The sequence below is a fragment of the Podarcis pityusensis genome, assembly GCF_964106645.2.
Source record: "Podarcis pityusensis genome assembly, chromosome: 14".
NCBI lineage: Eukaryota > Metazoa > Chordata > Lepidosauria > Squamata > Lacertidae > Podarcis > Podarcis pityusensis.
The window spans coordinates 17,020,379-17,046,367 of record NC_138039.1 but is presented as its reverse complement, the minus strand read 5'-3'; the positions used below and the strand labels follow the sequence as shown (position 1 = coordinate 17,046,367).

The window sequence follows — 25,989 nt, the reverse complement described above, 5'->3', positions numbered from 1 at the left end:
CTTCAACTCTTCAGATTTCTGTGCCTCTAAGCACAGCACATCCAATGCCCAAGTCTTTGAAAACAGGAGAGGAAGGGTCTTTAGGTGTGGCCACCGTTGCTGTTTCCAAAGGTAAGGCCCCAGCCAATTTGCTTCCCATTTATTTGGTTAGTTCCATTCATTTATTTTCCTCACCTGTGTCTTTCGTCAGCTGTATCCCAGTCAGGAAAACTGCAGGAGCAGCCATCTCTTATGAGGAAGATCCAAAGCACACAAGAGCAGCCTCCAAGAAAGCAGGATCCCCAGGGAACCTGACTTTCAGCCCTGCTAAATGCTTTGCCTGCCTCAGCAACTCCCATTCGACTTGGCTGTTTCCTCCTTTCCTTTCAGCAGCGCCAGCTCTCCTGATTCTTGTCTGGACTGTCCAGCAATGTTCTTCAATAAAACACACACATGTGCAAAAATGTCCCGGATTTCTTTTTTTAAGGCTGATATAACAACAACAAAAGAATTTTTCGGTTACCTGCCAGCCTCTTTATTATTTTATTACTTATTCATTTACGCATCGCCTTCCATGTGAGTCCCAAGGCGACCTATGTAAAAACAATTAAAACACAGGAACGTAGAAAGCAGCCTAATACCTGTCTATCTAGGTCAGTATTATCAACATGGACTGGCAGAAGCTCTCTGGGGTTCATTCTTCCAGCCCTACCTGAAGATGCCAGGGATTGAACCTGGAATCTTTTGCATGCAAAGCAGATGGTGTACTACTGACCTACAGCCACTTTAAAACTTGAAAGAAAGCTTTGAAAACAGTACAGTGGTACCTTGGTTTTCGAGCATAATCTGTTCCAGAAGACCATTCGAGTTCCGAAACGTTCGGAAACCGAGGCGCAAAGGGTGGTCTGCAAATTTAATAGAGAAAATTGAGAAAAAGAAGTACACTCAGCGGAAGCCGTTCAACTTCTGAGGCGTGTTCAGGAACAGAAGCATTTGCTTCCGGGTTTACGGCATTTGAAAACTGAAACTTTCGTCAACAGAGATCTTCGAGAACCGAGGTACCACTGTACCAAAAAATACAGCTAATGATAGATTTTAAAATGATACAGAATGAACACCTAATTTATTATTATTTTATTTATTAAATTTCTATACAAGGAGCAGAGGGCAGTTTACAATATAAAAATGCATACCATAGTAACAAACAAAAACAATATCCTCCGTATAGTTTAAAAGGCCATATATTATTTAATTAGCCAAAGGTCCGGGAGAAGAATAACGTTTTCGTCTGGCACCGAAATGTATATAACGAAGGCACCAGGCGAGCTTCCCTGGGGAGAGTGTTCCACAAGCAAGGAGCCACCACAGTAAAGGCCTGTTCTCATGTTGCCACCCTCTGGACCTCTCATGGAGGAGGCACATGAAGAAGGGCATCAAATGGTGATCTGGCTCAGTTCATGTGGGGTATTGTGTTCCTGAGCTGTTTAAGGCTTTATAGGTCAAAACCAGCCCTTTGAATTGGTCCTGGAAACTAATTGACAGCCAGTGCAGTTGGACCAGAATTGGTGTTATATGTTCAAATTGTCTTGTCCCAGTAAGCAACCTGGCCACTGAATTTTGCAACAGGTGAAGTCTCCCAAAAACATGTCAAAACAAAAATGCCATCTGTTGTTTCTGGAAATTTCAAACAGTGGGCACCTACCATATCTCAACAGGGATGTTGTTCCACAGAACAGGGTAGCCCCAATGAGACCCCTGCTGCAAATTGCTATGGAGCGGACTTCTGATTAAGACTGAAAGAATCTGCCCATTGCAGTTCCCCTGAGTTTCTAGTTTTTCCAATTTTAAATTCATGGAAATTTTCTGGCATTTTAGGGCTCATTTTTTGTATGACGTTTTGACAAAAATACACATATTTGCAAGGAATTTCTCCTGATATATCAATTTTTGTACACATTGTTTGGTTAGACAGCTCCACCACAGTGCAAATCTTGAAGGACAGGTGTGTTTTGGTTCACATATTGGTCTGAGAAGTGAAAATTAGGTAGTTTCTCATTGAAATGCAAACAAAATCGACTTCCTCCACCATTCCTGCAAAGGTCTGATATTTTAGGGACTTTAATGAGAAACTTGTCTGTAAAGTCACACATTTACTTGGACAAAGAGCAATAAAACTCAGCCTCAAAATTAGCTTCTTTGCCTTTTTGTGGCTGCGCGGTAGCCAGGAGATCAACAGGTGCCATTTTTCTCCTCATGACAGCTCCATGACGGGAAAAACTGCAGCAGTCGACTGTTTCCCTGTTGTTTTATTTTATTTCTTTACTTAACCCTGCAGCTCGCCTCATCCTGAAGGCAATAGGTTTAAAAAGAATATAAAATATCCCAACCGAAATGAAAAGCAGCTGTTTTATGGTTTCAAGGCCCAGGAAACCTCTGTCAGGAAAGGAATTATTAGCCCTGCAACTCCTCCCCCCTCATCTCTCTGAAGTCAGTTGATACAGATGTAGGCCTGAAATTGTCACGTGCCTCAAGGAGGGCGGGAGCCATTTTGTCAAGCTGGACATCCAATGAAGCTGAATGCGGGATGATTCAAGACAGACAAAAGAAAGTACTTATTCACACAATGCATAGCTAGATGGTGGAATTCACTTCCTTGAGAGGTAGTGATGGCCACCAACGGGGATGGATTAAAAGGGGGATTAGACAAATTCATGGAGGATAAAGATGTCATTGACTACTAGCCCCAAAATGACTATGTTCTGCCTCAACTGTTGGAGGCAATGTACCCCTAAGTACCAGATGCTGGGAGTCACAATTGGGGAGAGCACTCAGGGGTTGCCTGGGGGCTCCCCATAGGCATTTGGTTAGTCACTGTGAGAACAGGATGCTGGACGACATGGGCCATTGGCCTGATCCAGCAGGCTCTTAGGTTCTTATGTTATGAGGCTAAAATACGGCTCTGAGCTCCTTGAGTGGAACGGTGGGATACAAAATGAATATACCTTGGATTAAACACACACATACACACATCAACCCTGCATACAGTGGTACCTCGGGTTACATGTGCTTCAGGTTACATACGCTTCAGGTTACAGACTCCGCTAACCCAGAAATAGTGCTTCAGGTTAAGAACTTTGCTTCAGGATGAGAACAGAAATCGTGCTCTGGCGGCGCGGCGGCAGTAGGAGGCCCCATTAGCTAAAGTGGTGCTTCAGGTTAAGAACAGTTTCAGGTTAAGAACAGACCTCCGGAACGAATTAAATACTTAACCCGAGGTACCACTATATAGAAAAAGAAGAAAAAGTCTAGGTCTCTCCCTATATGCCAGTTTTCTATGAAAACTGGTACCAGGAAGAGTATAGTGAAGGCGCCCACTTCATCTCAATAGGCAGGGAGTTCCAAAGTGCAGGCGCTGCCACACAAATCAATCAAGTTCTTACAAACGTGGAATGGGCATTATATGGCACCTGTAGTAGTGCTGTGCTTTTTCTGTGCCTTCCCATTCATCCTTGGTTCATTCCACACTTTCTGATGCATGTGTGGCTGCATGCTTGGTTCATTCCACACTTTTTTCCATGTGTGGCTGGAGCTGATGGTCAAAACATTGGTGAAGGTCAGGATAGCAGGTGATGGGAGAGAACCTTCTTTGCCTGAGATCCTACAGAAGTACTGCTGGTCATAGTAGGTAAGACTGGACTAGTCTGACCTGGTGGAAGGTAGCTTCCTCTCTTTCAGAGTTTACCTTGCTTCCCCCTGCCTGGCCCTACGCCCAGTTTGTGCTGTTGTTCAGTTGGAGATGCCAAGGTGCCCCGAGACATGGTGGGTCTGTGTTCTCATACAGCAATACACCCCTTTCTATCAGTTGTGGCAGAGCAGCAGTGGAGACCGGTCCATTGGGGGAAAGGGGGCTCTACCCCATCACCTCAAACCAGTCCCCACTTTCTGGCCTTTCTGCTTGCAACCAGTATGGGGTGGGTGGGGTGTCATTACCTGTCACTCTCCTCCTCCTTAGTCTCCGTGATGCCCTAGCAGAACTCAGCAGGGAGGAGGATAGGGACAAAACCAGAATTATTTGCCTCTGCTTGTCATTTGCTCTGGCTCTGCCAGTCATTGGCCCCATCTGATGCTGGCCTCCCTGCCTTCTGTCCCACTAGTTCCAACAGGCAACAGCCACCTCTGCACAGCAGCAAGGCCGGCAGGTAACAAATATGGAGTGTGCTGTGAAAAGCCGGGGCAGGTGGAACCCCTGTGGTGAGCGCTCAGGCAGGGGTGCAATGTTCAGACAGACCTCAGTTACCGGAGCCTGCTGGGGTAATAATAAACAGGTGAGGCAGCCCGTGATAAGCCCCGAGGAATGCAGGCTCAGCAGCTGCGGGCAACCAGCCCGTTCAGAACTTGGATGGGACAATTAAGTAAATAAAAAAGGCTAGAACACCGGATCAAAGTTGGAGAGAGCCGGTTTTATTTATTTGGAAAAGTCAGATTATATTGGCAGATGTGTATTTTTCTTTTTTCTTTTCCCCTCCCCCCAAAGTCTTTCAAAAACATTGGCCCTGATTTGAGGTTTCCTGATAGGCGTGTCATTTTTAAGGGTTTCTTATGGGAAAGGAAAAGGGCGTTGGGAAGAATATTTGGAGCGGCTGGGAGAGGGGCCCACCTCAGAAGGTTTTCCTCAGTGCACTCAAGAGTTCCCTGAAACACAGATTTCAAACAGGTCTCTGAAGGGAATCAACTGTTTGTTTCCTAGCTGTCAACAGTTTAGCTCCTTTGAAGGACTGGAGTGCAATTTCCAAGTTTTAACTTGGAAGTGATAACCTCTAAGCACGTGTCAGCAATGTGGAGGGCACAGGGTGGCCAGGGCTATAGATACTCTTTCAGCCATCACTGGCTGGGGCTGATGGAAGATGTAGTCCAAGGCATTGTGAGGGGGTGGGCACCACCTTGTTGAAAGTAATATTCTTAGCTGCAAGTTCCAAATTCTGCACCAGGTTGAAATGCGCATGCAGAGAAGATTGGAAGAAATTCAAAGATTATTTACAGAAATACTGCAAAATTAATGAATGTTAGAGTGATGTTGGATTGAAATTAAATGGTTTCTAGCTATACAGGCTTTAAAGTTATATATAGATTAAGATTAAGGATTAGGAATAAAAAGGTTAAAAGAATGGAAAATTGGCTATTAATAGATAAAAATTTAATGTTATATTATATTAAGATTAAGGATTGGGATTAAAAAAGAGGGAAAGGAATTGCTGGACAAATAAACTAAATTGGAATACAAAAGAGGGAGGTATGAGGAGGTCCAGAAAATAAGTAAATTCAAAAGTAGTAATGAAAAGATAGAATTGTTTTTAACTATTTTTTTTCCTCTTTTTATTTCATTCTTAATTTTGTATTTTGTATTGTGTATTTTTCTTTTTACTGTTAAATTCTCTTTTATTGATGTGTTCCTTTTTATTTGAAACTTTAATAAATATCTTTTTTAAAAAAATGAAATGTGCATGCAGATAGATCAAATCTGCATACATCTACTTATTATTTTTACATGATTTTGTCTGCTTTTGCTAGATGGTTGGAAAGTCTAAGCAATGTCCAGAAACTGACAGCTGGAAGCCCTGCACAAGGTTCTTAGATTTCATCAGACAATAACTTTGTTAGTCATGAGGACTGGAAACTTTATTGTTTGTTTTTGGAAGAATGTCAAGAGGCCGAGCATCCTGATATCTGAATCAGATAAAACATGATTGCCGACAGGCAAAATGCACAGTCCTAGTTATGTGTGATGGAGCCCAAATAGCTTTGTTTGGACTCATATTTTGTACTTCAGCATTGCCTTCTCATCTATTAATGATCTGCTGGTAGATTGGTTACCTAATGCAACGCTAGCATTTCCAGCCCATGGTCTTCCTCTCTGCGCATGGCACATTACTTCATGATTTCCAACCACAGGTTATAAAATGGGAAGGAACCTCAGAATGAATCACACACAACCTTTGTGAAGGGTTGGCTTGCCATGCAAAGGAACCCTGACAAACATCATCCATCCCCCTCTCAACAATTTGCATGAGTGCAGCAACACATTTCTCAGTTGTCAGATCATGCATTTGACAAAGGGCAGGGCGTAAATTCAACAAAAAATAAATGAATGGGTGAATAAGTAAACAAAGAGGTCTTAATAAGAGAAACATATCAACTTTTCAAATGGGGTGGAGGTGGGGAATCCTTGCATACCTCTAAGTTAATATAATAACCTGCCAGAACAGGTTAGGTAGAACTTCTTGACACTTGAAAAGACTTCCAGCAACTGCTGCTGGTGCTCACTGCTGGCTACGGACGCATTCATCCTGTCTTGAACTCAACAGCAGCTGGTCTGCCACCAAAGCACTTCCAGCTCTTACATCCTTCCTGGCACTTTGAGCCCAGCAATGACGCCACATTCAGGGAACATCCCCTCCCCCCCAGCATAGGAGCTGCCCATCTCTGCTCCAAGCTAAATAAGGATAGCTCTTTCCATCTCCTGTCTTCCCTCATGCTTTCCATCCAAAACCTTTCTCATTTCTGTCACTTTCCTCTGAAACATCCCCATTTAATGTTTGCATTTCAAGGCCTACAGAAATGTGGTGATCCAAGCTGGATACAATATTATTCTGGCCTGAGGCATAACTGGTGCCAAGGAAAGCTGTGATTTTACCTCTTGTGTCTTCTGCTGCAGTGTGGTGATATGTCCTGCCGTAGAGAGAACAGCCACTTATTTGAAAGACTGTCAGAAGACAGCCCGTTTTAATGCTCCTGCTTTTATTCTTTGAATGCTTCCTTTTAGGGAGTCTATGACTGTATCTTTGGTTGGTTGGTTGGCCTAATCCATCTAGTCTCTTATGCCCTTAATGGAGAGCAAGAGGGGCCTTGATGTTGCCCATCAGCAGTGAGGAGCTGGACAACAGACTGAGTCACCTTGCCTTATTCATAAGTTGTATCCATACATATAAATTTTGGGTAGACATGAGTTCTGCTTAAGTCCTCTCTTTGAAGAGCTGTCAGTGGATAGTCCTCTATTTGAAGGTGTCCTCTGTTGAAGGGTTTTCTAGTTTAAAGATAAAGGTAAGTCCAATTTAAAGATAAAAAGATTCCCCCCCCAAAAAAAAAACTGAGAAGGGAGACCAGGAGGGGCCACCCACAGTGAGTCCCTGGACAGTGGACTTAGCCGGTCCAGAGAAATGTTTCCCTTAAGCATCCCTGCAAAGGCTGCCATCTAGTCTGACAGCTCCACCCCCAACTTGGGCAGCTATTCTAAAAACAGGCTGTGCTCTGCAAAAGGGGTGTGTAGTGTGAAATTGTGAGCAGAGATGAAGGAGGTGAGTGATAGTGCTTTTTTTCTTTAAAAGAAATGTTTAGGGTACTCTCATTTTCCTACTTATATTGAAATACTGCCGCTCAATGTGGCCAAACTTAGATTCACAAAATGTTTAGGAGTATGCGTACCCCTGCGTCCCCCCAGGGAAAAAAAGCACTGCCCCACCCCCCAAAAGGAGAGGAAGGGACTATGTTCTTTTAGGGCAGGAAATTGTTCAGCTTCACAAGCCCACAGCCCACCTTCTAAGAAAACAAACTCTGGGCAGCAACGGACCACTCTCGAGTGGGGGGGGGGAGAGAGAGAGAGAGAGAGAGAGAGAGAGAGAGAGAGAGAGAGAGAGGAGGCAGGAAGGCAGGAAGTGGGTTCCAGCAGCCAAGAATGCTAACTATGTCCCAGCTCCTAGGCAGGTGTGTGTGGCGGGGTCAACTTACTTGAGCACACCACTAGTGCTTTAAGTGGGTGGGGAGACCTTTTCTCCAGCTCCACTCTGGGTTAATCACATGTCCCGCTTGATGGGTGACAATTTTCTATTTAGAAGCCTGGTTTAAAGATAAAGAACCTTCAGAAAGAGAGAGCAGGAGGGGCCTCGGAGTTGCCCATCCACTGTGAGCAGCACGGCAAGCGGAGCAGGCAAAGACAGGTCACCTGGTCACTCTTCTGATCCCCACTGTGGTGAGATGCATTGCATTTCTATTTGAACTGTAGTCCTCATTTCTACATTTGCACCTGTACATATCAATTGACACCTGCAAATTTTATAGAAACTGGTGTTCTCTCTTGCCCTCTTTTTGAGGGGCAATGTGTATTACTCAAGTACCTCCACAGACAAAGAAATCAATGTTTCCTCTCCTTTGCTTCGTATATACCTCTTCCCTAACAATGGAAACAGGGAGCCTTGGTTTACATGGTATGAGAAAATATCTCCTTATTGTGGGGTACAGAGCAACCATTGCCATAAAAGCTACTTCTATAGGGGCTCCAATGATACACATATCCTTCAAAATATTATTTTGGACCAGAGCTTCAGATCTGCATCTCTCTGGGCAATTCTGTATGATACACCATCAAACAAGTTCCTTAAATGTATGTTTATCCGTTAATGTGGGTACAGGTGTGCAGGAAGTCATTTGTAAGGTGGGGGCAGCTCAGAACAGAGAAAGGGTTTTCATCACAACTGTGTCTGAGTAACAATTGCAGCATTTGTGGATTCTGATCCAAGACCACAGCATGCTTGAGGTTCTTTAGATACTCTCTTGACTGGGGGCCTCATAATCATACTAGAGAATGTGCTGTATTAAGTGTAGCTTCTCAACAGCCTTTAAGATGATAGCAGCTTGTTTGATTTATTTTGCCAAACATCCACTACACACATCAACTCGCCTGGAGATCTGCCTTCTGTGACTGGGCCTCATCCACTCAATGATGGAGTTAGAAAAGAACATCAGCCATAAAAGAACATCAGCAACAACACCACATATGTGGGGAGATTTCTCAGTCATCATGGCAAAGACCAACTCTCAAAGAAATTCCCATAGAAATTGATGCTACATTAAAAAAATAATAAATCCTCTTACGCTCTGATTTCTCTCACTGAGACGATGGTGTTGCAGGCACCCCAACTTTCCCACATGCTGCTATAGCACCATTTTCCTTAAGCCGGCGCCCTCCAGATGTTTTGAGCAACAATTTCCATCAGCCCCACCCAGGAGGGCTTTCAGTGTTGCTGCCATTGTTCTGTGAGATGGCATTCTTGTCAAGCTACAACAGGAACCTGTTACCTGCACTTTCTGGAAAGAATTGAAGACATTTTAGTTCCGACAATCATAATCATAATCATAAACTACCCAAGCTCTGAATTTTTGTGTTTGGAAATGCACGTTGTGTAGCGATTGCTAGTCCCACAGCCCTGCCACTTGTGGGTTACATATGTTGAGCCTCTATAATGCGATCAATGCATACTAGGTGCTTTCCCAAGCTTTGATACATGTGCAGCTCTGGGTTTTTGGTTGTGTGTTCACTGTACATCTGTCCCCATTTAGAACCACTGTAAGGTCATATCCAGAACAACAGCTGTGTTAGGCTATAACGACAAAGCATCAAAACATTTGGTGGCTGTTTAGGCACTGTGGTCACAACGACTGTTTGTACCATAGTGGTTAAGGAGTGTGAGATATGGGAAGCCCCTTGCTCATATCTCAGCTCAGCTACAAAGTGGGTAGGTGGCTTTCAGCAAGCCATTATCTCTCAGCCCCGGCCCTGCACATATGGAGATCCAAATTCTGTCCTACCTTACATGGTTGTTGTAAGGATTGATGAGTGAATGTGTATGGAGTGATTGGGTGCTTAGAGGGTGCAATGCAAACACAACATTTTTAACTGTTTATGTATGAAATAATTCAGGCCTGCTTTCCACCTCCGAAAGACAACCCCAAAATAGTTCAGAAGTTAAAATCAATTTTAAAAAACACTGTGGAAGTAACACGCAGTCCAAACTACAATAAACAACAACACTGCAATAATAATAGCAAGAGGCGTAGAAAACACTACAGGTATTCTGTTGCCACAACACAGTGAAACAGATTGCACAACCGATAGCTAAGACAACCACTCAGACATCTCCAAATGAAGAAAGGAGACACGCTAAGATTGAAGAGCACAGATTTTCATGACATTAGCAAGTGCTTGTTTGTCTGTATATATGCAAATTTAGAAATAATTGCTTTGATTTGAATATAAATCTGAGACATAGAATACCTCTACTGTTGGAACTCTATGCTTCTGAAAGCCAGATGTTTGAAACCATAGGAGGGAAGAATACTAAGGTTCTGCTTGTGGGTTTTGTATGGACAGCTGCTTGGCCACTGGACTAGATGGGTCCCCTTTGGTCTGATCCAGCAGGGCTCTTCTTCTGTTCTTATCTCTCCATTATGGGGCAGTCTGTGACCAGGTGTGCCTACTCTGCTGCCTAGGTGCTACTAACTGTTGATGGACAACCTCAAGATCCCTGCTCTCCCTTCTTAGGGTGAAATCTGGCCCCCACAATACCACCAGCAAAGCTTTGGAGCCGCTGTTGTGTGTGCAGCCTGGCCACTCACTTCAACAGTGTCTGAAGGGCATGACATTTGGGCCTGCTCCCTGTGCCAGTTCCAGGCTGGCACAGTGAGCGGATCTGGTTCTGGCCCAATGGCATCATATTTTGCTTGATGGGATCCCACCCATCACTAGCATGCAGCCCTTGGAAGGCTGCCCCAGAAAGGAATGTGGGGCTGAAAAGAGTCCCCCAAGCCCTGCCTTTCACCCCAAAACACTAACCACCCATCAGACCAGCCTGCCTTAATGGACGGGGCACCAAATCCAGGGACACCGCTCTGCCACCTTTCTTTTGGTTTCTGAAACGTGCTTTGTGCCTGTCATGAGAAAAAAGCCGCTGGCTGCCCTCTCTGACCTTCACCCCTCATTCACTTTTCTTTCCTCACCCCTTTCCCCTCCCCTTTGTCACCCTCCCTCTTTGGCTTCTTCCCACCCTCTCTCTATCTGCCTGGCTTGTCAGATGAGCAGGTGTGCAGCAATTCACCGGCGAAACCCCCCTCCCCGCCCCCTTTTATTTTTACATTTTTTAATTAGACGATAAAAAGAATGCATCCTTTTGAGGTTGAGAGCAGATTCCTCGCATCCTTAGCATCGCTGGGCTGCCTGGCTGTAACCTTATGCCAGTTAAAAGCCTCCCTGCCCCCCCATCAGGCCAGGATGGAAAAAAGAACAGCAGAAAGGGTGCCACTGCCTCCTTCATCTCTCCACACACACCCCATCCACACACACACACACACAAACATACGCACACCTGCAGCCTTTGCTTCGCTGCCATCGTTGACATCCCTTGGATAGGGCTCGGGAGCTTTTCAATTATGTCGGGTGATGATTAGCAGGAGGCAATCTGGCCAGTGGCGAACTGGGTCAAGCTGGAAGCCTGGGACACAGAAAGAACTGCGGGGAGGCCACAAAGGATCCCACCGCCCCGGCCTCCTTGCCACAGCAACATTTGATCCTGTCACCTGTGAACCAGTGACCTCAGAGCCCCCGCCCCCCACTCCAGGGAAGCATATTTAACCCTTGCTCTGCCTGCTCCCCACAAAATCACATCCCTCCTTCTTCGGTTGTTCTGAGCCTAGATAAACAGCTGGGAAAGCAACTATATACGCCACCTTGAAGCTGGGATGGAAACATAACAAAACAACGAAATTCACAAGCCCCATCCCTTGAGCTCCCCCTAATTCAAGACAAATCGTACCCGCAGCCTTCCAAAAAAACAACACCTAAGGAAGCTATCAGAAAAAGATAAAACGGGTCCTCCCTTAAAGAGGGCACGTATTGTGGTGAGACCTGGAAAACCAACACCCTGTGTTGTGGGTGGGTATGATTGGTCAGCCACAACACCCGATTGGTAGGTCCCTCATAGCTGGGTGTAATCTGGCCAATGGGACACAGTCCAAACGGTTCAAGGGACCTATATATACCCATGCACGTGACCCAGAGCTTCCTCTTTCAGTGCGTGCATTCGGAACACCCACTCACCTCTCCCTACTTTTAGAGCTTTGCACTTGACCTTGCTATGCCATTGTGTGTCGTCTGTCGTTGGGACAGGGGCACAGTAGGAATTTTTCCTACTTGGTTGGTTGGCTGTTGCCATTTGGGTTTCGCCTGCTGCGTAGCAAATCATCACAACTTGTAAGGTTGCGGATAGGCTCTGGTTCAGGTGATAGGGATGGGAGAATGCTCTCGCTATCCCTACGTGAAGGGTATTCCATTAAAGGAATCCAGGGACTCGATGGTTTGGTCAACCCCTGAGAGGGGGTTGTGCCCGTGCCTGAGTCCAGGGGGACATTTGGGTGGCAGAGATAGCCTGTTCCCAGGTTTCCGCTTATCCAGGTGTTCACCCTTGGCTGACCTATGCTGGAACCCTGGGTCAGCGCTACCTGCATGGCAGGGAGCTAGTCGAACCAGAGCCTATGCAACCATTCACTTTCTGTAATCAATAAAGTTGCGGCCTAAATTCTGCCAAAAACAAAACTAAAATTTGAGTCAAGTGTGAATTTATTTAAGGGGGGCGGTTTCTGGGTCTGAACACCAAAAGGGAGAGATAGTTGCCCCTCCAGCCCTTCTGTATTGATGAGCATTGCAATATGGATAAGGGCATGTGTACACCTTCTCACACTCTTCCCCCTGTATTTTCTCTGTATTTTTTAACATGCTCACTCTACGGAGGATTCCCCCCTCCCAAAAAAACCCAACACATTCCTCAGTGCATTGGCTGAGTTACATGCTTGCCAACCCTTCTAGAGACAAGCAGCCGGCTGTAATTTCTCTTCTGGTTACCAGACTGCCAGTGCTGGAGGTTATATTGCGGAACCAGTAAAAGTTATTTCAGCAAGCGCCTGTGTGGTCTGTGTTTGTTACTGAGCCTGGAGATAGCTTGATTGGAGTCAGGCCTCCACTTGCAAGTTGGATCCTTTCTCCTTCCACCTCCTCCACCTCCTCCCCCCCCCCCCCGTTCTATTTCACTTGCTGCCAAACTAAGCCACGTTACTGACCTCATCGTGCGGGAGTGGCAGAACGGGTGGAGGATACCCTCCTTGATTTCAACAATGACAGTAGTTTGCAAGTTAATAATAATAATAATAATAATAATAATAATAATAAGCAGCCCCCTGGCAAAGTGCTGAGTGATGATTCATTGCTATTATGACTACATTAAAATATCACTAAAAAAAACGATTTCAAGGCAGGCAAATTTATTTCCGCACTCTCCTTTGTTATTTTTGCATTCAATCATTGCTCTGAACAACTTTGTTTTCTCTCCGCCTTTTCCCCGTCTTCTTTCCATTTCAGTTTTTTAACTAATGGGGTCAGGGCAGATATTCATTTTCACGGTTCCAGCTCATTGAGAACAATGAAGGCAATAAAAAAAAATGGCCTCAGCGCTTAGGAATGTTAAACATTCGCCTGTGGTTGAAAATTATGAATCTCTCTCTCTATATATATAGATTTTAAAAGTAAATTAATAAATAAAATAAAATCTATATTTTAGAGACTTTTTATGTTTTCTCCTCTTCTTTTATTTTTATGGATGTTTTTATTTTTATGGATGAGCCATAAATTATTTTACAGATGGCGGACAACCCTGTCTACCCCACAGGAGCTCAGATATTTGTTTTCTTGAAACATATGGACCACAATGAACCACAGAAAGGTCTAAGCTATAACATTTGGATTCAGATGTGAACACGGAAAGTCAATGAATTTGGACAGAGGCTTGTCAGGTCCCATTCCTTTTCATTTTGAAACCTCTTCCTCTTTTAAAATTTTCACTGGGGGAAAATCATCTTTCAGTTTGTGAACAATGGTTAAAATCCAGATGAGTGACCCTCTGTTGCTGAGAGCAAGAGGGAGATCTTATAAAGGACTAATGTGGGGTCAAAGTAGGGCTAGGAGAACAGGTCAACTGCAGTTTTTCTTATTTTCTCATTGTTCCAATCTTAAGTTCAGTTGTCCATATTTCCATGTCAGTTTGCATGTGTGTGATTTTAAGTTCTCATGAAAATCAATCAGCATTTTGGTGTGAATTTCTCCTAAAATATACATTCATATGCCATTTTGTCTAACATGCACATTTTTTGCAAAGCATATTTCCTCTCGTATTTATATTGTCCCTAAAATAATGAATTTTTTTATTTATAGATTATAATGAATTTCATTTATTTCTCAAAGTGTGCTATTTTTGTATGCTGTTTTCACTAACACTGGGGAGGGTGCGTGGCTAGGGTGAAGGTGTGGCCTGGGGGTGTGTGGCCAAGGGCACCATCATTCACTTCCAGGCCTAAGATTCCCCCACTCACCCCTCCTATAGTGCAACAACATCTAGAAGGCCACATGTTCTCCATCCCTAGCATAGCAATGGTGACTGGTGCCCATTGGGAGTCGGAGGGTGGGAGCCAGGGAGCCCAAACATAGGTGGAATTAGAGCGAAAGACCTGTGAAGCCAGCTAATTCTAGTTTTGTCTCCAGCTTCCTCTGAGCAGAGGCGGTTTAGGGTAGCGCAACCAGTTTGGCCACACTGGGCACCATGATACATGAGGACCCACAACAACGCTGTAGAACAAAGATGAAGAGGTGGGGGTGTGCTGAATTTCAGGGTTGCACAAGGCGCTGCTGAAATTTGAGAGCCCAAAGTCCATCACTGCTCTGAGTCTTGGAACAGCAACACAGAAATGGGGGTGCTAACAGGCATGTACGCCAGACTGGTTGTAATACGAAGGCAGGCAGAAGAGACCTGGCTGAGGGCAGACTGAGATTGGTGGTGCAGTGCCCCATTTGCCCTCAACTAGCAGCCTCCACTGAGTATAAGGGCATTATACTATTAGCAGAAGACTTTGTAAATCTTGAAAGACAGAAATGGAATGGAATGGAATGGAATGGAATGGAATGGAATGGAATGGAATGGAATGGAATGATGAGATTCCCCAACACATAAAAAAGGGAAATTATTGTGGGCTTTAACTGGAAATTTGGGAAGAACAGCCTGGATGTCCAGCTTCCCAGGACCTATGTGCCTCCTCTTGGCCAAGGGAAATGGTCAGTTACCTTAGGACAGGCAAGACAGGTGCCAGCTCACCCTGGAGAGAACTTTTAAAAAAATAAAAGGCACATTTTTCTCCAGATGCAGTTCTCTCCCCATCCCCCTTAGCTCCAGTCCTCCTCTCATTCCCAGTTTAATGACATTGCAATGTATACAGTACCCTGTCCCAGCACACCTACTGGCACGAAGCCCATGTGAAAAGCTATAAAGAGAAGGCATAAGCATTTTTTAATGCAGAGCCCAACTGAATAAACAATTGAAAGCAAATGGCTGCGCCGCTTTCCACCTCTCCTTTTTCTCCCGTGTAAGGTTTGGTCCTTGAGCAAAAAGAACATGGGAGACCCAGGGCAATCTGGCCTCCATCCCACCCAAAACTCTCTTTGTAAGAAGCTGCCTTATACTGAGTCAGACCATTGGTCCATCTTTCTCAGTGTTATCTAAGCAGCTTTCCCCGGATTTCAGGCAGGATTCTCTCCCAGTCCTACCTGGAGATGCCAGGGATTGAACTTGGGACCTTCTGTGTGCAAAGCAGATGCTCTACCACTGAGCTATGGCCGTTTCCCTCCTGAATGGGTAGAGGGGGCTGCATAAAAGAAGAAGGTAGATGTTGCTTGTTCACTCCTTTTCCACCTAAAAGGAGCTTCAACCTGCCTGGGAAATGCTGGTCATCCAAAATGGGGAGGAGGAGGAAGAGGGAGAAGCACTATAACTCAGTATAGGAATGGAGGCGAAATTAAATTCAGTTTGCAATCAAAGGTGAACTTACTTAATCTGTACTTTTCAAAAACAATATGTGAACTGAAAGGCAGTCATCCTTCAAAATTCACACTGCTCTGAATTTTGCAATGCAGCTCTCCATCTGAAAAATGCATACAAAAATGCATATACTAAATAAAGTATGCATCTAAATGAATATATTAGTGAAAATAACAGGCACAATGCATTTTATTAGACAAATTGCATTGCAGAAAATATATATATATTCAGCAGAACCACATGCAAACATATATTAGGAGAATTTCGCACTATGCCAATTGATTTTCATGTAAAAAAATTACAAACTGATGTGGAACCATGGAGACTAGAAATATGATAAAGTGGAATTGACTAATTCTCCCACCCCAGTAGTAGAGCACATGCATTGCACACAGAAGGTCCCAGGTTTAATCTCTGGGTCTTCCTGCTAGGACTGTTAAAATCTCCCTGAAGAGCCACTGCCAGCCAGCACAGACAATACTCAGCTAGGTGGACAAATGGCCTGATTTGATGCACAGAAGCATCCTATGCAAACAGGTGTGGAGGGTGAAGATCAGAATTCTTCCCTCCAGCCTCTCGCTGACCAGGAAGGTTTGGAAATGAAAAGCTGCAAAAATAAGTTCAAGAGGGAAACACAGCTGCTCCCAAGAAATTTTAGATTTGTTTGCCTTTGGAATGTTTTCCTGAACCAGAGGGTCAAGGAGCAATGCATTCATAAATCTGCTGGGACTTTGCATGGGTGGATGAGAAGCTGTCCATTCGGACCAAGAGATTGGAGCTGTGCTTATTGTTACAACAGGAATGGGCATTGATACAAGGCGCTCACACAGGAGTTCTTCAAGCTTTGCAAAGCTGGGAGGCCCCCTTCCCTAGGAAAAAAAAAGTATCGTATGGGTAAATGCACATTTTGGGGAGCAAATAGTTTCAGGATGGGAGGGGAGAATTTTAATCAGGAAAATGGCATTGTGATTTAAAAATAAAATAATAATAAAATATTTAGACACCTTCCGCAGTGCAAAGGTCCCAGTTCAAATTTCATCCTCCTTTGGCTGCTATTGTCAGATTTAAATAAAGGAAACTTGACATAAGAAGAACCCTGCTGGATCAGGCCAATGGCCCACCTAGTCCAGAAACTTGCTCTCAGAGTGGCCAACCAGATGTCTCTAGCTTGGCTAAGGACTCCTCTAGACTATCAGTTTATTGATCATTCATTCAGCTTTGCTTGCACAAAGCTTACATGGTAGTTAGATGATATCAAGTCTTTACTGAGAATTCATTCTGATTTGTTTATAGGGCAGCTATTGTATATGATACTGAGTTTTCATCCTGATTTGCTTACAAGGTATTTATGCATCTTGCTGTTAGTTAGTTAGTTAGTTAGTTAGTTAGTTAGTTAGTTAGTCATTCATTCATCCCACATTCTCCCCATCACTCTCCTAACTGCAGAAAGTCTGTTTTATTTTATTTGCTTAAGTGCATTTGTTGCACCTGGATGACAGAACACTTTTATCCACTTTAATTGTGTAAACCTAAAGTTCTGGTTATGCACTTGAATCTCTCTTGGAAAATACTGGCAGACTGAAAGCACCCTTAGTGTCCCTGGAAAAACTAGAAGTTTGCAAAGGTATCGAACAAAAATATTGTGCAAGATTTTTGATTTCAAAATGATACATGAACCTTTGTTTCAAAGAAACATTTTAAAATAATACCCTGGCGAGACTCTGAGCCCCAAGGTTCACATTGGGAGACTAGCTGAAGCACATGAGATTTAACCTTGCCACTCTGAGGTCCAGAAAATGGACACCAAAACCTGTATTTCAAGAAGTGGAAACCAGTGGGTTGGGGTGGTCTTGATTTCCTGCCTTCCCAACATGGAAGTCCCTGCCAGTAACCCAGATGAAAATGTGCAAGGCGGCAATGAGGTTGGTACAGTGCAGGTGCAGTGATGAAGCCAATCTGACATTCCTGCCATTGCACCCACACCATGCTGACCTCCCCACCACCTCTCCCCTCTACCTCTCAGTCACAAGCAGTCACCTGCACATTGGGAAGCAAGTTAAGCAGTGGTACTCCAACCCATTCCACCTGCTACTACTCATCTCAGAACCACAAACTTAAGACCTGGCAGCCCTGGTGGATAAAGTGATCGTATTACATTAGTACTGGACAGCTACAGTGGCATATTTCCAGGCCCAATTTAAGTTGCTGGCTTAAAGCCACAGGTATTGCCAGATGGCAGAGTAGCGATTTAATGATCAGTTCCTCCTTCCAGGGACTTCAGGGAATTTCAGCTCTGTGAGGGCAATAGGGGTCTCCTAACAGCTCTCCACACTCTTAACAAAACTACCGCTTCCGGGATGCTTTTGGGGGGGAAGCCATGACCGTAGTGCAAGAGTACCGTATTTTTCGCTCCATAAGGCGCACCAGACCATAAGGCGCACTTAGTTTTTAGAGGGGGAAATCAGCTTCTTTAGCTGCGCGCAGCCTGTCCGCTTCTCCCAGAGCTTCTGGGGCTGCCGGGGGAAGCCCGGGTTCCCCCCCCCCAGCCCCAAAGAGCAAAGAAGCCAAGACAGCAAGCGGGATCCATCTTGGCTTCCTCTTTAGCAGCACAGAACCTCTCCAGCCGGAAGAGGCTGCGCACAGCTAAAGAAGCCATAGCCGCGCACAGCCTCTCCCAGTCGGAGGGGCTGCACACGGCTATGGCAATACCCCCCGCAAAAGCCCACAGGAGCCGTGCACCCTTTAAGGAGCATGCGGCTCCTGCTGGCTTTTCTACGAGGAGGGAGAAGGGACTGACTGGCCGTGTCAGTCCCTTCTCCCTCCTGGGGAAAAGCCCACAAGAGCCATGCAGAGCTTGTGTGCAGCTCTTAGGGGCTTTTCCTGCCTGCCTCCCCCCTGCATTCACTCCATAAGACACACACACATTTCCCCTTACTTTTTAGGAGGGAAAAGTGCGTCTTATGGAGCGAAAAATACGGTACTTTAAATGAGAGGTGCAGATGTGGCCTGTGATGGCAGCAAAGGCTGCTCCCCCTGGGCATGGGCATAGCCAAGGGGAGGCAGGGAGGGGCAGCTGCCCCCCCCCAAAAAAATCAATGACAATCAATGACAATACATAGCTACCTGAGGTTCTGCCCCCCTAACAAAAGGCCTGCCCCCACCAACAAAAATCCTGGCTACACCCATGCCCCTGGGCCCTTCAAGCAACCTCCTTGGTGACTGCAAAAACCATCAATTGTGTTGTCTGACTCCACCCTAACAAATGGAAAGAGAGCAAGGTACGTCGAATGGAGCAAGGAACTGCCAAGTAAATATTATTGGGGATATTTATTTGAATTCTGATTCATGGCATTTGATTGACTCGAGTATTCTGGAAAACAAGTTTACTTGGCAGGCAAGGGCATGGAAAGAGCAACGGTGCCACGCAAGCCCGATGCCAAGCGAATTTGGGATCCTGGCAGCAGAAACTCAGTTCCAAGGTTTTATATCCCTGCACGCATCAGCCGTCCCTAATTTACCTGGGATGGTCCTTACATTCTGAGCATGCTCCTTTAATAGGAGGGAGGGGAATGACCCTCTTTCAACAAATATTAAAGTGCAGCGTTAAAATGACATCAGCTGGGTTGAAATAAAATGAATGTTTACAAACCTGGAATGAAATTTCATAAAACCTAAATGAATGAAAACATAAAACAAGCTGAATCCCAAATCTCCCTGGCAGAGCACAGCATTTTCTCTTCAGAATATTCTCTTCTCTTTACTTATTGCAAATAGAAACTGCTTATGTTCTTCAGCACCACAGACCAATCTACCTGCACGTCCGTAAGAACTCTTCAGTCAACATGGAAATGCCCTGCTCTGAATCGTATTTCCTCGCCTGACATGATCAGGAGGAGCATTGCAAGGCATGCCTCTCCCGACCCCCTCGCTTCCTCCCCACCCCCTCAAATAAATAAGTAAGTCCCAACACAGAGCATGTGCTTCCCGGAGGCCAAATCTCCCCAGCTGTGGCAATCCTGGTGTGACCAGGGAGAGCAGCTGTATCACAAGGCGGAGGCCTGGGTTGGGTTTTATGGTTCCTTTGAAATCACTGACCCTGAGAAGGGTTTGAGGGCCAAACAAGCTGCAGTGCAGATGTGGCCTGGGCCAGAGGAAGGACTTTATTGTTGCAGCAATCCAGGCAAAACATTGTTTTGGACAAGTTGGCAAAATCACCTTCAGTTACGGGACACAGGGTAGATCAAAGGCAGAGGAGTTTGGTGGGGCAGGGAGGCCTGCTTCAGAGCAAGCAGGGTGGGAGATGGGGGGGAAAGGTTTCGTTTGAAGAATGAGGCATCTTTCAACAGCCATAACAGAATCGTGCAAAGCTGTGGCAGAAATCCATCCATCCTAGGCAGGGGTCATTTCAGTCATCTTGCCATTCATGTAGGCTCTCCTCATTAGGTATTGCCAAAAAGGAGGATTTGCATCACCCAAAAAAAAAATTAAGACACAAATTAGCACAAAATTGGCACATGGTAATGTACATGTATAGACAAAAAAATAGAAATAATTACTATAATCTTGATAGAAATGCAATGGATCTCACCATAGTGGGGAAGACAACAGGAGATGTGTTTGGCCACTCAGTTTGCTGACCAGGTGATGCTAACTGGTGATGGGCTACTTCAAGGCTCTTGTGCTCCCTTTGGATGGTTCTTTACATTAGAACTTTACATTTTTGTCTGCACCCCCCCCCATACAGCTTCATTGGATGGCCCCATTGAGTTCTAGTTTTACATATGTATGTACTGCAGAATTGGTTTTGCTTTAATTGCACTAATTGACACTGATGGGTCTCCTTCACTGTGTTCCAGGCATTGACTCCAGTTCTCCTTTTATACCAGGAACTGCCCCTATTTTCAAATACAGGTCCCAGGTGAAAAACAATTTTATCCCTCTTTTTATCTTTTGAGGATATACCTTGAAATTTTTCTTCCTTCTTGTGGGTTCAGCAGCTCCTGTCCTGGAGTTGCAAGAAGTTAAACGAATGAAGAAGGAATGGATGTATCTTTCTCCCAAGCCCATATCCATGCCAACACATTTACGGTACATGCATATGAAGGCTGCAATCTTGCACACACTCACCTGGGAGTAGGTATGGAGGGGGGGATTTGATTCAGTTCACGTTTAAAGGCAAACCCACCTAATCTGCACTTTCCAAACCAATACACAAACCAAAGCATGGCCATCCTCTGCAATTCGTGCCTCTTTTGCAATGCAGTTCTCCAGACATGTAATGCGTGCAAAAAATGCATTATTGAAAATAACGCACAAATATGCATTCCATTAGGGAATGTCGCTCTGCAAAAATTTGTATGATGGGCAAAACTGGAGTGACTTGAACCTTGAGCAGATGCACTTCATGCTGCAACGTATTTGTTCCAGGGCCACAATTGTTGCATATGGCCCATTTTACTACAGCCCAGTCATTTGCTTTATCTATGTCGATACCAAGACTGTGACCAGTTTACCCAGAGGACTGCAAACCTCTCCAACATAAGGAAGTCATCTAGATAAGAGTTGCTGTTCCTCACTTGCAGCGCAGATAAGCTAATTGTCGGATGTGCCCTTTGGAGATAAGAGAATCCCAGGTTTATGAGCTAACATGTGTTCTTAGGATGTTGAGGAGCTGCGTTTCAATATGTTTGACAACCCAAGGAGTTGCTACCAACTAGAAAACCCAGAAATCTGCTCCAGGGTTTTCTTCAGATCAACCTGGTCCACACAAGCTGAATGATGCATGAGACAAGAGGTTTGTTTCCTGAAAAGCAGCCATACTTCTTGGATCTACTTTGCTCCAGTGGCAAGGGACTCTGCAGAAATATGTTCTTGTTGCATGAATATAAAAGCATACATGTTCCTTAAAACACATAAGCTTGCTAGCTTGCTTGCTTGCTACTCAGCGGTGATCTTGTACTGCACCACATGGCCAGAGAAGAAAAGAAAAACTCAGACCACATCCCTCTCAACTGGCATAGGGAGCATAGGCACCATACATGTAAAGCACAATTAAATCCTGGGAACTGTAGTTTACCCCTCACGGAGCTACAGCTCCATTAACAGTTCCCAGGATTCTTTGGGGGAAATAATGTGCTTTGCTTTAAATGTATGCTGTGTAAGCAGCCTATGAAATTGTAGTCACTTTCAATCAACTTACTGAGCATTCATCCTCATTTATTTTCAGGAGGTTAGACAATATCAGCTAGGAATTGAACCTTCATTCTTATTTGTTTGTGGGGAGGTTAAATGACATTGTTATCCCACACTTCCCCTTTCACTTTCCTTATTGCATAAAGCCTAATCTTTGGGGAAAGCTAATTTGTTGCAGATGACCTCCAAATCAACTCTTAATTGTGCAGCCTGAATATGCTGGCATGTGATTGACACCTACCCCAAAATAGCATCAGGCTGGAAGCACCCTGTAATGCAAAATGGACCTCAAGAAACCCTGATGCCTCATGTTTGCATTCCTCTACAGTCTTTTCTCCTCCTTCATTTCTTTAACTTTCCTGTTCTGTTGCTTTAAGCCTTTTAAAGGATGCTTTAACTATCAATCCCATCTCAGGACATTGCAGAGTCCCTTCCTGCTAAGGCAGAGGCGTAGGAAGGGGGTGCGGTGGGTGCAGTCCGCCCCGGGTGTCATGACTGAGGGGGTGACAAAATGGCAGGTGAGTGGGCGGCACACCTCGGGCCTGGTGGCAGCAGCTCTTCTGAGTCAGTGGCAGAGAGCAGCCCTCCTCAGCCATGGCGAGGCGCACCTGGTCGCAGAAGCTCGATTGCTGGGTCATGTCTGACCTGGCTGCAGAGAGCAGGAGGAGAGTGAGCAGCAGCTTCCCTGCCCCTCTCCTACCCTGAACCCTCCATGCTCTGCCCCCCAAGAGCACGCCCCACCCCCCTCAGGAGCACGCCCGCCCTGGGCAGTGTGGGCACATGCTTCACCGCTGTGCTAAGGTTGACATTTGGGGTGCACAACAATGCAAAGTTGGCTGTCCAAGTTGCTAGTCACTGGCCCCAAACAAATATGCTTCCCCTCCACATCAATTTCTAAAATTCTAAGAGAGCCGCCTTTCCTGCTATCTCTTGATCCACCCTAAGGGGAGTTATCCTGAAGGAGCGTCTCCACACCCATCTGCCCGAACGCTGGGGTCCAGCGCCGAGGGCCTTCTGGCGGTTCCCTCATTCCGAGAAGCAAAGCTACAGGGAACCAGGCAGAGGGCCTTCTCGGTAGTGGCGCCCGCCCTGTGGAACGCCCTCCCATCAGATGTCAAAGAGATAAACAACTACCTGACATTCAGAAGACATCTTAAGGCAGCCCTGTTCAGGGAAGTTTTTAATGTGTGACATCTTAGTGTATTGATGGTCTTTGTGGAAGCCGCCCAGAGTGGCTGGGGAAACCCAGCCAGATGGGCGGGGTACAAATAATAAATTATTATTATTATAGTGTCAAGGCTGCCTCAGGTCTCAGCTCACAAAAGACCAACGCCAACTTCTTCTTATATACAAAGGTGTTTATTGGAGTTCATTGTTTGCTTCATATCCGAGGCGCGCAGCCCCACGTCTGTTACGCTTAGACCGTTGAAGTCCCCTCTGAGTCAGTCCCTCCCCTGCACCAGTTTAAGAGGCTTGCGCTGCTCCACCTCTTTCTCTCTTTCCTTTTCCGCAGGGTCTTCCTGCCCGCTGGGGTTTCGCCCCTCCTGGATTCCTCTGACGCGGAATCCCCAGATTGCTCTTGCCCCCTCCTGCGGGCTTTGGGACCTGGCCCCTCCTCCGGGCTCCCTGTACTTCCGCGCGCCTCCACATTTGAACTTGGCGCGCGCGCCCAACCTCTAACCTTCCTTTTGACAGCTACACTACTCCCTTCACTACTCCCCTCCCCTTCCGGGAGGGTGGCTTGCTCCGACCTCCCTCCCTTCTCTGCTGCCGGAGCCACCTCCCCTGATACACTGGAACCTCCACCCCCTTCGCTGCACTCTGGCGGGGAGGCTGGTCCTGACGCCCAGCTGCCACTTTGGGATCCCCCGCTGGCCCCCTGCTCCTGACACGTTCCCCCGGGGCTCCCCTGGCCTTGACCACCGGCGCCCCCTTCTGGGAATCCTCTGATTCGCTGGAAAGACTCATGGAATCTCTTGAGTCATTGTCATCCTCTTCCTCGCTGTCCTGGGACTCATCCCCATCGCTCTCCATCTCCTGCCTACCCTGTGCCTCTGTCCCTGAACCCCTGACATATAGTATTATTATTATTATCCTTTGTAAGAGTGATGAAAAGTGGGGCGGCAGCATCCCATACACAAGCACTCATACACACACCCCACTGACCACACAGCAATTGGAAAGGAGGAGGGAGAATAAGTGCACAGGTCTGCAATGGCAGCAGAGTGTCAACAGAGCTGAGCAAATGATGCCCCCAAGGATAGTGACCATGGTCTGCTGTTTCCACCCATTTCCTGTCCAAACAGAGCATCTGCTTACCCAGGAACCATGAATATTCACAGTGTGAGGGAAGGGAAGCAGGCTGGCCCCCTGCCTCCAAACCGGGGGAGGGGGAGAGTCACAGGCCTGATCCTGCTCCCAAGCCAGGCTGCCACCCACAATGCGCACCTGTGGAGTTCTGAATGGGTGGGAGGGGCCCAGAACAAAGGGACGCCACATCCCTCCTGCTGCTCCAGCACCACCCTCTTTGCAAGCTCCATGCCAATGCTTTTTGCTGTCCCACGAGCAAGTCCTGGTCACAGCCCCAAAGAACGAGGAGGGTCTTCCTTGTGTTCCCCTGACATCTCTTCCTCCCCTTCCCCCTCCGCAAAGGCCATCACTCACCAGGCTTTGATTATTGCCACAAAGGAGTCTTGGATGAGACACAGTGAGGCTGGAGGGAAGGAGCTCGATGATGAAAGAGCTGTCAAACAGGATTAAACAGTAGCTGTTTCCCCCTATTGATGGGCACTGAGTGGCAGGGGAAGTGGGTGGCGGGGGCTGGGGAGCTCGTATGGGAATTTGTAATACACCGGCCCTCCTCCAGGCTTTTAACTTGCAGTCACAGTGAGAAGATTTTTGGAGGGTGGGGGGCTTGCAAAATGGACACATGCAATGAAAACCTGCAACAGGGAATGATGTTGCCTCAAGTCCCAACCTTCTTGACCACTGGCCATGCTAGCTGGGGATGACCGGGAGCAGGAGTTCCCTATCATAGGAACCTGCCATATACAGAGTCAGACCATTTGCCCATCTAGCTCAGGATTGTCTACACTGACTGGGAGTGCCCTCCCAGGGTTTAGACAGGGCTCTAAAAGTGGGCACCGAATCTGAAAAGATTGAAAGCTGCAGATCTTGGAAGAAGAGCTAAATTCTGATGAGGACTTCTTTTTGTCATCCTATGATAGGAATGATATTTGCAGTATACATTTTATGGAGAAATAAAGGAACACTGCTTCGTTCTATCATTCCCACCAGTCAGGCGCAAGATGATGGAGGCTGGTCCATTAAGGGTGCATGGGGCACTGCCCCACCAACTTCCCTCTGCCGTCGACCAGACCCCACCTGTCTGCCTTCTCACTCACAACCTGTCCAGGGGCTGGCACTGCCTGTCAGCTTCCTCCCCTTCCTTACTCTTAGTGTTGCACTTGTAAAACTCAGCAGAGGGAAGGATGGAGAGGAAACAATAACGAGATTTCTCTGTCATTGGTTCTGGCGCCACCTACTGTTGACCTCCCTGCCTTCCATCCTCCCAGTTCCTTTTTTCTTTTCTTTTTTGCAGCAGCAGCCGCCACACCTGGAGCAAGATACTGCATAAAATTTGTGTTCGGAATCTCTTGTCAATTTTTATTTAAAATATGAATAGCAGATGTGGGGAGGCCCTTAATCATATCAGGGACATGGCATGAGGCAAGGAGGGTTAGCTATCTGCTTCCCATGCGTGACTTTGAGGACAGGGGTTTATTTGGGGAAACAAGCAGGGTGGTGGCTCCCATCCGATTCATGGCCCTCTGTTGCTCCTATGAGAGAGAGAGAGAGAGAGAGAGAGAGAGAGAGAGAGAGAGAGAGAGAGAGAGAGAGAGAGAGAGAGAGAGAGAGAGAGAGAGAGAGAGAGAGAGAGAGAGAGAGATCACAGGTCTCATCTAATATGACCCTAAGATGCATCAGAAGGGCTGCTGTGCCCAGAGATCTTACAATCTGCAGCTGGTGCCTCTTACATGCTTATTTGGAATTAAGTCTAACACATTTCAACAGAACT

At 46.0% G+C, this 25,989-nt stretch overlaps 1 long non-coding RNA gene across 1 annotated transcript; it reads right to left on the bottom strand.

Annotated features, from left to right (window-relative positions):
• On the bottom strand, positions 1-3,988 carry LOC308463565. Its single transcript, XR_013979616.1, has 4 exons — positions 3,970-3,988; positions 807-884; positions 503-572; positions 1-414 (listed from the first exon to the last, which is right to left on the bottom strand). It is a non-coding gene; the product is annotated as an uncharacterized lncRNA (long non-coding RNA).
• Positions 3,989-25,989: the final 22,001 nt, after the last annotated feature.